The sequence below is a fragment of the Euphorbia lathyris genome, chromosome 1 (assembly GCF_963576675.1).
Source record: "Euphorbia lathyris chromosome 1, ddEupLath1.1, whole genome shotgun sequence".
NCBI classification, from domain to species: domain Eukaryota; kingdom Viridiplantae; phylum Streptophyta; class Magnoliopsida; order Malpighiales; family Euphorbiaceae; genus Euphorbia; species Euphorbia lathyris.
Window position 1 is genome coordinate 2,232,357 of NC_088910.1, and position 12,674 is coordinate 2,245,030.

A 12,674-nucleotide genomic window follows, 5' to 3' on the forward strand; every position below is an offset into this window, starting at 1 on the left:
TTAATAACATTTGTCATTATGCTTAAATCAGATGTCATGTGTGTTGTTGCCCCTGAATCAATTATCCATTCTACCTTATCAAAAGTTGAATGATTACCTGAATATGCACCAGCAAATCCAGCATAAGCAGAGAATTCTTGCTCTGTGCCCTTGCCTTTCAGAACTCTTTGAACTTCTCTTTGTATCATCTCTTGCATTGATTCTTTTCTGAATGTGTCTCCTTCATTCTGATCATAAGACAGAGGTGATTCCTTTTCATCTTTCTCTTCTTGAGTCATGTGAGCTTGATGTTTTGCTAGTCCTGTGATTCTCTTCCCTTTGAACCATTCCGGATAGCCTTTGAGTCTGAAACAATCAGCCCTCTCATGTCCCTCCTTCCTGCAGTATGAGCAGAATTTATCTGATTTGTTCTTACTTTTGTAGCTTCCATCTCCTGCATTACTATTAGATCCACTTCCAAAACTACTGTTTCTAGCATTGTTGCTCTTTCCTGCATAACCTGAACCTTTTCCACTAGCAGTGTAGTTAACAAAATCAATAGAATTATTGTTAACATTTGAACCAAATCCACTCCTCTGCTGTTCAATCTTTATCAACATGGAAAAAGCTTTGTTGACAGATGGTAAAGGCTCTGTAATCAGTATTTGATCTCTGATGTGATCATACTCAGAATTCAAACCAGATAAAAACTGCATTAATTGTTCATCTTCTAACTGTGCTTGAGACATTTTTCTAGACTCTCCACATGTACAATTATTTAATGGTTTTAGGATAGCATACTCATCCCACATCCTTTTCATATTATTGAAATAGTCAACCAAGGACATACCTCCCTGTGTTAAGCTGCATATCTGTTTGCGTAGCTTGAAAAGGAGAGGACAATTGCTTTCTCCATATCTTTGCTCAATTTCCTTCCATAGAGCCATCGCTGATTTTGCATTAACAAAAACAACAGCCAATTCCTTTGTGAATGAGTTTAGGATCCAGGAAAACACCAAATCATTTTGCTCTTTCCACTTCAGATGTGTAACTGCATCATTTTCATCAGGTTCATCATCTTTTAAGATGAAGCTTGTCTTGCGCTTAGCACTGATTGCCAGTAACATAACTCGCTTCCAAAGCATGTAATTCTTTCCATCTAGGATGATACTCACGATCGCAAGCCCTGGATTGTCATTGCCTTGACTTTGTAAAGAATTTTGTGTAGACATTGTCAATTCTGCAGTGATTTGCTCTGAATTGTTGAGATCTGTGTGATTTGTGACGTTGTTGCGATTATCACAATCTTGATCTTTAGATTCAATTGATTCTGTGGAATCACTCAGATCTTCTCCTTCTTCTTCAATACTGGAACTTACAATCTCAGCGTACGATCTAGAGAGTTGTTTCTTCTTTCTCATTCTTCGTCTGATTCATCGTCTGATCGCCGGAAAAACTACTTGCTCCGCCGAAGCTCTGATACCATGAAAACTAAAGGAAGAAATGAGAATTAATTTCTGTATATATCAATTGATTAAAGAATTACAACAGCAAAGTTCCCTTTATATACAAGAGGGAAAAGGGAATGAGCTGTTAACAGCTGGCAATGAGCTGTTAACAGCTGGCTCTAACAGAATCATGGTCAATGACCATAATACCCCTTAACTATCTTATGAATTACAAAGCTAACTTTAACAATTACATCGATGGTAACTAAAGTTTGTAGTTATTTTCAAAAAGGTCAACAAACTTCATTTTGTTTCGATAAATTCATTGAACTTCATTTTATATATATATAAGGAATTCAATATGGGCCAAATAATCCGTCCATGACGGATATGGAATGGATAGGATAATGGGTTTAGGTTGACCTATCAACTTAAGTACATAATCATACTTAACTCTAAACCCTACATAATAGAGAGATACATAAATTTACGACTGAAATATAATTCAGTCCCTCTTTCCCTTTTCTCCTATCTACGTCACCGCCCCTCTCCCCTCTCTTTGTCAACCAAGCTAAATCCATAAGGTCAAACACTATTCTATTTATAATATTTCGGGTAAATTGTATCGATGTACAATCAACTTTATTTTGTTTCAATAATGTCATCCAGCTTCCTTTTACAATTAGGTGAAACACTATACTATAATCCATATGATTTGAATTATTCCTCAAGTGCTTAATATTCATGAAGATGAAGAAATAAAGACAATTCTTAGCTTTGGACAGAAAAATGCTGAATGATTGAATGGATTTTATTGTTACCATTGTTAGTTTGGAAAAGTCACCAGAAGTTCTTAGCTAACATGGATTCTAAAGTTGAAATGTTGCCATGGTGAGCAGTATCTATATGCATAATCACCTAAGTAAAGGGTAAATTACACATATGGCCACTGAACTTTACCCATTTTCATATTATGGCCACTGAACTTCATTTCTTCCCGGTATGACCACTGAACTTTATACTTTTTAACACTGGTGGCTACTCAATTTTAACTAACTTCTCAAAATGACCGTTAACGATCATTAATGGCCTCAAAATGAAAATAGTCAAGAATTAAAGTTGTTCAGAACGACGTTTACCATGAAACCACATTTTTTATTTTCAAAAATCACATTTTTTGGAGCTTTCTCTCTCTAAAAATTCACTTTCTCTCTTCTAACCAAACAACAGTCAAATGACCTCAAAGCAAAAAAATTCAAGAATTAAAGTTCCTTAAAATATCATTAACGCTTTGGATTTTTTTATTTTTAGCCGTCAATGGTCGTTTTGAGGCGTTAAGTGGCTACCGATATTAAAAAGTACAAAGTTCAATGGCCATACCGGGAAGAAATAAAGTTCAGTGGCCATAATGTGAAAATGGGTAAAGTTCAGTGGCTATTGGTGTAATTTACCCCTAAGTAAATGATAGATCTTTCATATATGAACTTTAGCAATCAATTCAGCTTTTCAAAATTTGCTACTAACTTTAGATAATAACTTGTGTTCTTGATGGTATGGTATTTAGCAATCAATTTCATTGGGTTCTTCAGATTTGGCAAGCGACATCGTTTTTAGCAAGAAGAGAGCGGTTCTCTTGGTGTGTATTTTTGCTATTCCCTTGCATTCAGTGCTGCAGCTCTTGAAAGTTTGGTTATGCGTGAGTTCCTTTTTCTTCTATTATGGTTTGTTTCTCTTTCACTTCTTAGATTCTTTCATATTTCTGTATTTTGTGATTTAATATTAGAATAAGACTGTTGAACACAATTACCAATTTCTTATGGTTAAAGTTAAGTTGTGACTATGAAGCACAAACTCTTCCCCGGGGTCGCCGTGGCCAAGTCGGACTCGAGGACTCGGCGGGGACACGGCCGGACACGGCGGGGACACGATCGGAAAATGGGACACGGATGGGGACACAGCGGGACAAGGCTGGGGTAAAAAAAGTTAAAAATTAGGGGTTTTTTTATTTTTCTTATAAAATTTAAGGATCAATTATGCAATTTGTCAAAAATCCTAAATTATAATCTCACCTGTGTATGTATCGCACGAATTAGAATTAGGTCTTCTCTCCTTCCTGTGCAAACCGCGATTTCAACCCCTGTGCTGCGTACATCGCAGTTCTCCTAACATCACGATTTCGTTTTTGTTTGGGAATAATCAGAAACAATTTCTTCTCTCCTGGGTTCTTCCTTCTCATGCGCTGCGATTCTTCTCATGGGTTCTTCTCCTAACATCACGATTCCGATTTGTGATTTAGCATGTTTTTTATATATTTTTATATCTAATATATATATAATTAATTATATAAAATTTGTCGTGTCCCCGCCGCATCCGTGTCTCATATTTTCTAAAAATGCCGTTTGCCGTGTCCGCACCCGTGTCCGTGCTTCATAGAGTTGTGACATTGAGAGGGGTTTGGTAAAAAATGTGGTAGGCTACTATTAAGGGCTTTGAGGCTAAGAGGTTTACCAAAGAAGAAGTTGAATCGTTACTCAGGAGTAGTGTGGAAATTGCCTATGAAGCTAGGGAAATTTATTATTATAATTGTACAAAAATTCATGGGATTACATGGAAAATGGAAGGGTAACTAAGCGTCCAGTTCTGGTTGATGTGTCTGTCGGCAGCTAGGGGGCTTATTTGGCCGACGGTTAATACTCGATAAATTAATAACCTCTTTAAAATAATAATTTCTTCTGGTCCCGACTTGGGCCAGATCACTAATTTTATACTCGATAAATTAATAACCTCTATAAATTAATAAAATTTCATGGTCCCAACATTATTAATTTATAGAGGTTTTACTATATGTATATGGTAGATCATGTCACTAGCTAACTAATACTATTCGCACATGATTCGACGATTTAAATGTCTGACTAAAGTAGTTGTTTGAGTTGCTTTTTTGTTTTTTCACTGTATTTATTGGAGTTTAATCTTGTAAAATTATTCCATTCCATGTTTTTACAAGCTCTGAAAGATAAATTTCTAGTTCTATTGACTCTCATGTTTGATAGTATTGCTTACTCATGCTCTTTCTCATAATATTTTCTACTGTAGGAAGCTTCTTGGGAAGGACTTGGACCCTCTGAATAGCAAGGTCATCACAATTCCAGTAGACTATTTGTAACGACCCGGTCCGGAGTGGGTGGCGTCGGGGTAGAAGGCCTGAGCAAAGAGCGGTCCTAAGGGATGGCGATGGCGACAGGAATGAACTGAATCCCACATCGGAAATGGAGAGGAAGTGATTGGGGCTTATTAGTAAGATGTGAATCCAATACATGCAGACGCGTTTTAAAGCCGTGAGGCCCAATATGTTGGAATTGGACCAAAGCGGACAATATCTACATGGTATTGGATCAGGGTGTTACACTATTTTGTTATGAAGAAACTACAACGGACTGTTTGGAAGACCATTGGCTGATGAGAACTTGCATAGTTCGGTCATAATTCAGTCATACCCATCACTCAATCTAAATTTGGATGGTGCTGTTGCTGATATTAACTTAGTTCATTCAAATGCATGTGAAGACTTATTTATATTATGCTTGTGATGGTACTTTTGGATTTTGGATGTTGATTTTTAGTTACTTTTTTATGTTAATTTATAGGTACTTTTGGATTTTGTTACTTTTGAATGTTATTTTATTGGCGTTGCCTTTTATGTTACAAACATTGTTGCCTTATATTGTAAACATTGTTGTATTAGTAAACCAAAACAGTGTTGCCTATAATCTAAACATAGTTGCAATAGTAAGCTAAAATCGTTGCATTAGTAAGCTAAAATCGTTGCCATTATCTTACTAGTCGTTGCATTTATACAAGAAAATGTGTTGCTAAAAGTTAAACGTCGTTGCCTCAACTATAAATACTGTTGTTTTAGGATCCAAAATATTGTTGCCTTACGGATAAAAACATTACCTCAAGTGTAAAATAGTGTTGCCTTCCCTTACTAAAGGCAACGATGAATAAATGTAAAATCGTTGCTTAGAAGTTGCTATTTAATTGTATACTTTGACCGTTGCACATTGGTGAAAACTAAAGCAACGATATCTTCATTGTTGCATTAGAGAATATTTTCGTTGCCTTTGAGTGAAAAGGCAACCGTAAATTAACCAACGAAAATATATTGACCAAAATCGTTGCCTTAGCCCATTTTGGCCAGAATGCAACAGTTTTGGGTGCCTAACGTAACGAATCAGCATTGTTGCAATAGGCATTCTATGGTGTAGTGTTTCAACATTAATTTCTTACAGAAATATTCACATGGAGCTTAATGACCAAGTGAATTTGGTCATTCATCGTTAGATATAGTCTTATTAAATCTAAACCGTAGGATACTTTGAATCTCCACCTTAGAATTCTAATAAACCTAGATCTAATGGTGAATGACCAAATACTGCATGGTCATTAAGGCCAATGTGATCAAAACCGAATTTCTTATGCATTAGTTACCCCTATTAATTGGCGATTTCAAAAATTTCTATTAATGCCTTAATGAATTTCTTATGCATTAATGACAATTTCAAATTTTTTTACTTCCTCCATGACCTTTTATAAGTCATTTTAGAGGATTTCACATAAATTAAGAAACACAGTTAATTTAAGGTTAAATTACTAATCTAACCTAAGTTAATGCCTTAAAATTGGTTGAAAAAATAATGAAAACACTCTCTCATTAAAAAAAGATTGGAAAATCTCTCTCTCTCATTCCATTCCTCACTCTAAATTTGCTAATAAACTTTCCATAATTCAAGTAAATGTCATTAATAAATGTTGAAAATCAAAGTAAGTAATTAATTGACTTATAAAGTGGAATAGATGGATGAAGTATTACTCCAGTCTTAATCACATGCACCTTAATGAGCATGTAGAATTTGCTCATTCACCGTTAGATTTAGGTTTATTATAATCCTAAGGTGGAGATTCAAAGCATCTTGAGGCTTAGATTTAATAAGCCTATATCTAACGGTGAATGAGCAAATTCACTTGCTCATTAAGGTGCATGTGAAAATTCCTGGACTCTATAGTGTGTGTTTCAAAACAGATGGACCAACTAGTGTAATATGTACAAACTCATAGACCAATAAATTATTTATCCTAAAATTTATATAATAGGACAAAAATAATATTTAATTACAAAGACACATATTCTCCACCTTAGGATTCTAATAAACCTAGATCTAATGGTGAATGAGCAAATTCTACATGCTCATTAAGGTGCATGTGATCAAGACTGCTGTAGAGTCCATGAGTTTCAACAAAACTAACTATTTGGTATCTCATTCCATGAATTTATATAAATGAAAATTTTATCCTTCTAGCATTAATTAATTTATATAGATATTCTTTTAACAAATTTTGTATAATTTTATTTATTATATTAATACAAATATTTTGTTTGAAGTATATATTAATACAAATATGAAAAGTAATAATTCCTACCAAAAAAAATATGAAAAGTAATAATAGTAACAAAACTTATAATAATATAATATTTTTATTTGAATAATAATCAATCTATTTTTCATATGATATTTATTTTATGATTTGTTTGTAATTTATGTAATATATATATATATATATATATATATATATATATATAATCAATAATATTTTAAAAAAATTAATTTAATACATAATTATATAGAAATTGGTAAGTTTATTTATCTACCATAAATTACTTCAGTGTTTTATAATGTTTGATAAATTGATATATTAAAATAAACTAAGTGTTATACGTTACATTAAAAACCCAATAATATAAATTTTCTACGTACACTAAGACTCGAACTCGAGATATCTAGTTTCAGAAACTTGAGGCCCTTAAACATTCAAGCTAGAAAAAAATATTTTTTTTACTAAACTAATTAAGATTGGCTTAAGTGGTTAAGAGTCTCAAGTTTCTTAAACTAGAGATCTCGAGTTGGAGTTCTAATGTACGTAGAAAATTTTAATTAGGAGATAATCCATCTAAAAGGTGTCTCACGAGTCTCGAACCAAATAATCAGATAAATTATCATTTTTTACTAAAATAGCATGTATTAAATTATTAATTATTTCATAAGGTTTTTTTTTTTTTAAGTTAAAAATAATTAAAGACCATTTAATTCATGTTTCATTTTTTTTTTGGTACAGTAGGAAGGCCAAGAAGCCCAGCAGAAATAAAGAAAAACAAATAAAAACATAAACTAACAATTGACTCTCCTTATTACCGGTCGACCACTCCGATCCGTAAAAAGGATGTCATAGAGGCCTGCAGGAGGCTCATCATACTCGTGATGTACCAAAGTAAGAGTGCCTACGAAATTCTTCATCCAGTTAGCAACCTGATTACCTTCTCGAAAAGGATGAACGAAATGGACTTCCCAATCTCTGTCACGAAAATCCTGAGATTTCATAATAAGCCAAGAAAGAGGGTGATTACATCCAACATTATTATCTATAAAAAGAAGGGCTAAGCTCGAATTCATCTCCACACTAACTTTCTTGTAACCTATGTCCCAAGCAAGCGAGAGTCCGAAGTAGAGGCCCCATAGTTCAGAGTGATAGAGCTAACTTGAAATCCTTGCAAGGTGATAGAGTTAAGAGTTAAAATGGATATTTCACTTATCTAATCAGAGTTAATTCTAAAAGGACAAGTAAAACAAATTCGCTCGTATGTAACTTGATAGTTTCCATTGCTATGATTCATTTAAGGATATAGTTGATGAATGATCATATTATACTAGATTTAAAACGGAAAGGTAAACGTTAGAATCAACCTGACTTTTTATGGCTTTAGGAAAATGTGACGATTCTGATAAAACCGTATCGGAACTAATTATGTTATACATTTGATTGAATTGATTTGTTTAAGTTAATTGCAATAAACGTATACGACTAACAGTGATAAGAACCTAATGGGTCGCAATTGAATTAAAACCAAAGGACATGATGGTAATTTGAGAGTGAATAAAGAAGGGGGGCGAAATATGTAGTGGTGTAAGAATAAATTGGTTTAGTTGATTTATTATGATTATGATAAATTAATTAAAAGGATTATAATTTTAAAAGGAAATATAGTTATCATTTGATTAGAATAATAAGTCATTAACTATATATATATATATATTTAATGATAACATTAAGCCAACTGAACTACTACTTTACCCAAAGTCAATACTTCATAGAAAGAGCAAAAAGAGAAAGAGGGCGCATATCGGGATTGGCGAGAGATACTATCCAAGAAAAGCAGTCTTCTTATTGGACCGATCGTAGGAGGAGGATTCGAGAGATCATAGCTAAATAGGAGGCGCAGAGAGATAGAAGGATCGGTGACGGACAAGAGTATGGGGTCCCATACGCTCGCTAATGAGTAGCCCCTATTTAATTTAGTAAATATATTATGATTAGAATACTAATTAAATCTAATTATTACCTTAAAAGGAAATAAAAATTCTAATGAGATTTAGAATTAGAATTATTAATTATTAATTATATTTATATATTAAATATATATAGATAAAATAAAATTAGTAATTACCTTTTCTTATTGAATTAGTTAACCTAATGTGATTATAATATTAATTAGCTATTTTAACCTAATTGGAGTAGGAGTATAATTAAGAAAAATAAAACCTATATTTACCTATGAAGCATCGATACTTTCCGGAGGTCACCGTACGCGTATCCAATACTCCAGGTGCAGGGATTCGGCGGGATACGTACGGGATACGCCTGGGAAGTATCACTTTTTTTCTTTTTCTTTTTTAATGAGGGGATACGCGGGGATACACCGGGAACACTTCGGGGTCATGTCGGGGATACTTCGGGGATACCTCAGGGGTTTTTTAAAAAAACTTTGAAAGTATAAGGTTTTTTTTTAAAACTTAGTAAATATAAAGATTAAAATGAAATAATCCAAGATTACTAGTATATACAGGGTTATCGTATTGAACCCTAAACTAAATTGAAAATCTCTCATGTGGATTGAACCCTAACAAAATCTAAATTCCTAAATCTCTTACCTCTGGTCGAGTTCTTCGTCCAGTCGACCCCCCTCATCTGGTCGATCCCTCTCATCTGGTCTTCCTCGATTGCTTTGCTACTGAAGTCGATCCCTCCCTCTCATCTGGTCGATTCCCTCTGGTCGAGTTGTTCCTCTCATTTGGTCGATATGCGTTGATTGATTTCTTCCTCTCATCTGGTTTCTTCTGTGCAGTTCAAAATCTTTTGTCTGTTATGGATTCTTCTTCTTCTAGTCCAGGAGTGGGTGATACATCAAAAGATGTCAATTCCCCTCTTTGGAACCATGTTAAAATTCTGGAGAAGTTTAAAGGCAGGGGAGGTAACATTAGATTCTAGTGTAACTTCTGCAACATGGAATTCACTGGTTCTCTTTACAGAATTAAAGCACATTTGTTGAAAATTGCAAAATGTGGGGTTTGGGTATGTTCCAAAGTGAGCACAGAAATTCTTTCTCAATTGCAAAAAGAGGTAGATGAAGCTGAAGAAAAGGCTAAAGCAAATCAGCCTAAACAAATTCCTTTTGCATCTTCTACCTCCCAAACAAGAAGTAGTGCTTCTTTTTCTAGTCCTTTAGGTGGGATAGCAGGAACTGGTCATTTTAGAGTGCATGGGGTTGAAGTATTTGATTCAAGAAAAAGAAAAGCATCTGGTTCAGGTCCATTGGAGAAGTTGGCGAATGATGAACGAGTGCAACAATTACACAGTGAAATTGCACGAATGTTCTACTCCGCAGGGCTGCCATTTCATCTAGTTAGGAACCCATACTATGTGAGTTCTTACACAAATGCAACCAATCAAAACTTAATTGGTTATTTGCCTCCCGGATATAATATATTGCGGACTACTCTATTACAAAGAGAAAGGGCAAATATTAAAAGATTATTGCAGCCAACTAAAATGAAATGGGAAGAGCATGGATTGAGTTTGGTTAGTGATGGGTGGACAGACCCTCAAAGGAGGCCGATTATCAATTTTATGGCTACATCAGAGAGCGGACCAATGTTTTTGAAAGCCTTCAATTGTGAAGGTGAGTTCAAAGATAAGTTTTTTATTGCTAATTTGATTAAGGAACGCATTAGGGTGGTAGGAGAACAAAATATTGTTCAAGTTATCACATACAATGCACCTGTTTGTAGAGCTGCGGGGTTGCTGGTGGAAAATGATTTTCCAACCATTTATTGGACACCTTGTGTAGTTCACACCCTGAATTTGGCATTAAAAGCAATTTGTGCAGCGAGGAATACTGATTCTAATGTAGAAACGTATGTTGAATGTAAGTGGATTAGTGAAGTTGCTACTGATGCATTTGCAATGAATTTTTTTTATCACTAATTATAGCATGAGTAATGCCATTTACAATGAATTTGTGTCTTTAAAGATGTTAGCAATTGCACCTACACGTTTTGCTTCAGTAATACTGATGCTTCGAAGAATGGTAGATGTCAAGCGCATGCTTACACTAGTAGTTATTAGTGAGAAATGGGATAGTTTTAAGGATGAAGATAGGGAGAAAGCTGCAATTATCAAGAAAAACGTATTGGAAGATGCTTGGTGGGAAAAGGTTAAATATATTGTTGAGTTTACGGCACCTATTTATGAGATGTTAAGGTTTGCCGATACCGACAAGCCATGTCTTCATTTGATATATAATATGTGGGACATAATGATCGAAAGGGTGAAGGCTGTTATTTATAAGCATGAAAACAAAGAAGATACTGTCGATTCTACATTCTTTAATGTGGTTCATGAAATCTTGGTGTATCATTGGAATAAAAGCAACACTCCACTTCATTGCTTGGCACACTCCTTGAATCCTAGGTAACTTTCTTTTTTATCTATTATATATTAATCAACAACACAAATAATTTTAGTTGTGTTGTAGTGTAGTTAATAATAGTTTAATTTAATTTTGTAGGTACTACACGAGTGATTGGCTTAAGAATGGTGTTGGACGCCTAGCTCCACATAATGATTTGGAGATTTCTAGTGAAAGGAACAAGTGTTTGAGACGGTATTTTCCAAATGCGAATGATCGTAGGAAAGTTTTAATTGAATATGCTAAGTTTTCATCTTTGCGTGAGGAGTTTGGTGATTTTGATTCAATTAATGATAGGAGTCAAATGGATCCATCTTATTGGTGGCTTGTCCATGGAGGATTTGCTCCAATGCTTAAAATTATAGCAATCAAACTCCTTGGCCAACCAGCCTCCTCCTCTTGCTGTGAAAGAAATTGGAGCACATACTCTTTTATCAATTCAATGAGGAGGAACAAGATTACTCCTAAACATGCAGAGGATTTAGTGTTTGTTCATACCAACTTGCGTCTTCTTTCTAGGAGGGCACCACAATATGAGATAGGGGAGATAAAAATGTGGGATGTTGGTGGAGATGAGTTTGAATCACCGGATGTTGCAGGGATCCTTGAGATTGCCAATCTATCTCTTGATGAGCCGGAATTTGAGGCATTGGTGTTTATAGATGAAGGAGAAATAGATGAAGAACATGAAGATACATTAGAATAGTTTTTAAATTCGATAGTTCAAGTAGTTTTAAGTACTAAATGTTTGCTTTTTTTTATGAATTAATGACTTATTAGTTAATATTATAGATGTTATTTGTGGTTTTATAATGACTTGAGAGTATTATTTGTGTTTTTATAATGACTTTATGAATATGATTTGTGATTTATATATTTATGTATCTTTTGAATTTTCATTATAAATGATATATATATTATTAAGGGTAAATAATTTATTAGTCCCCTGGTTTTTACCTAACACACTGTTTAGTGGCTCTATTTTGGAAAACACATTTTAAGGTCTTTATCTTTTGCTAATATTAACCTTGTGGTCCTTTTATCTATTTTTTAGATTTTTAACCGAACATATCTTAGCTTTTAGGACAACCACATTACAATACAAGTTGACCATGTTACTCTGTTATTTTATATATATCTGTTTATGCTAAAATATAACGATTACAAGCCTAAAAAAATAGACAAAAGGATCAAAGGGTTAATATTGGCAAAAGCTAGGGACCTTATAATGTGTTTTTCAAAATAGAAGGACTAAACAGTATGTTAGGTAAAAAGTAAGAGACTAATAAATTATTTACCCTATTATTAATTATATATAAAATTTGCCGAATCCCCGCCGTACCCGTACCTCATATTTTTTACAAATGTCGTTTGCTGTACCCCTA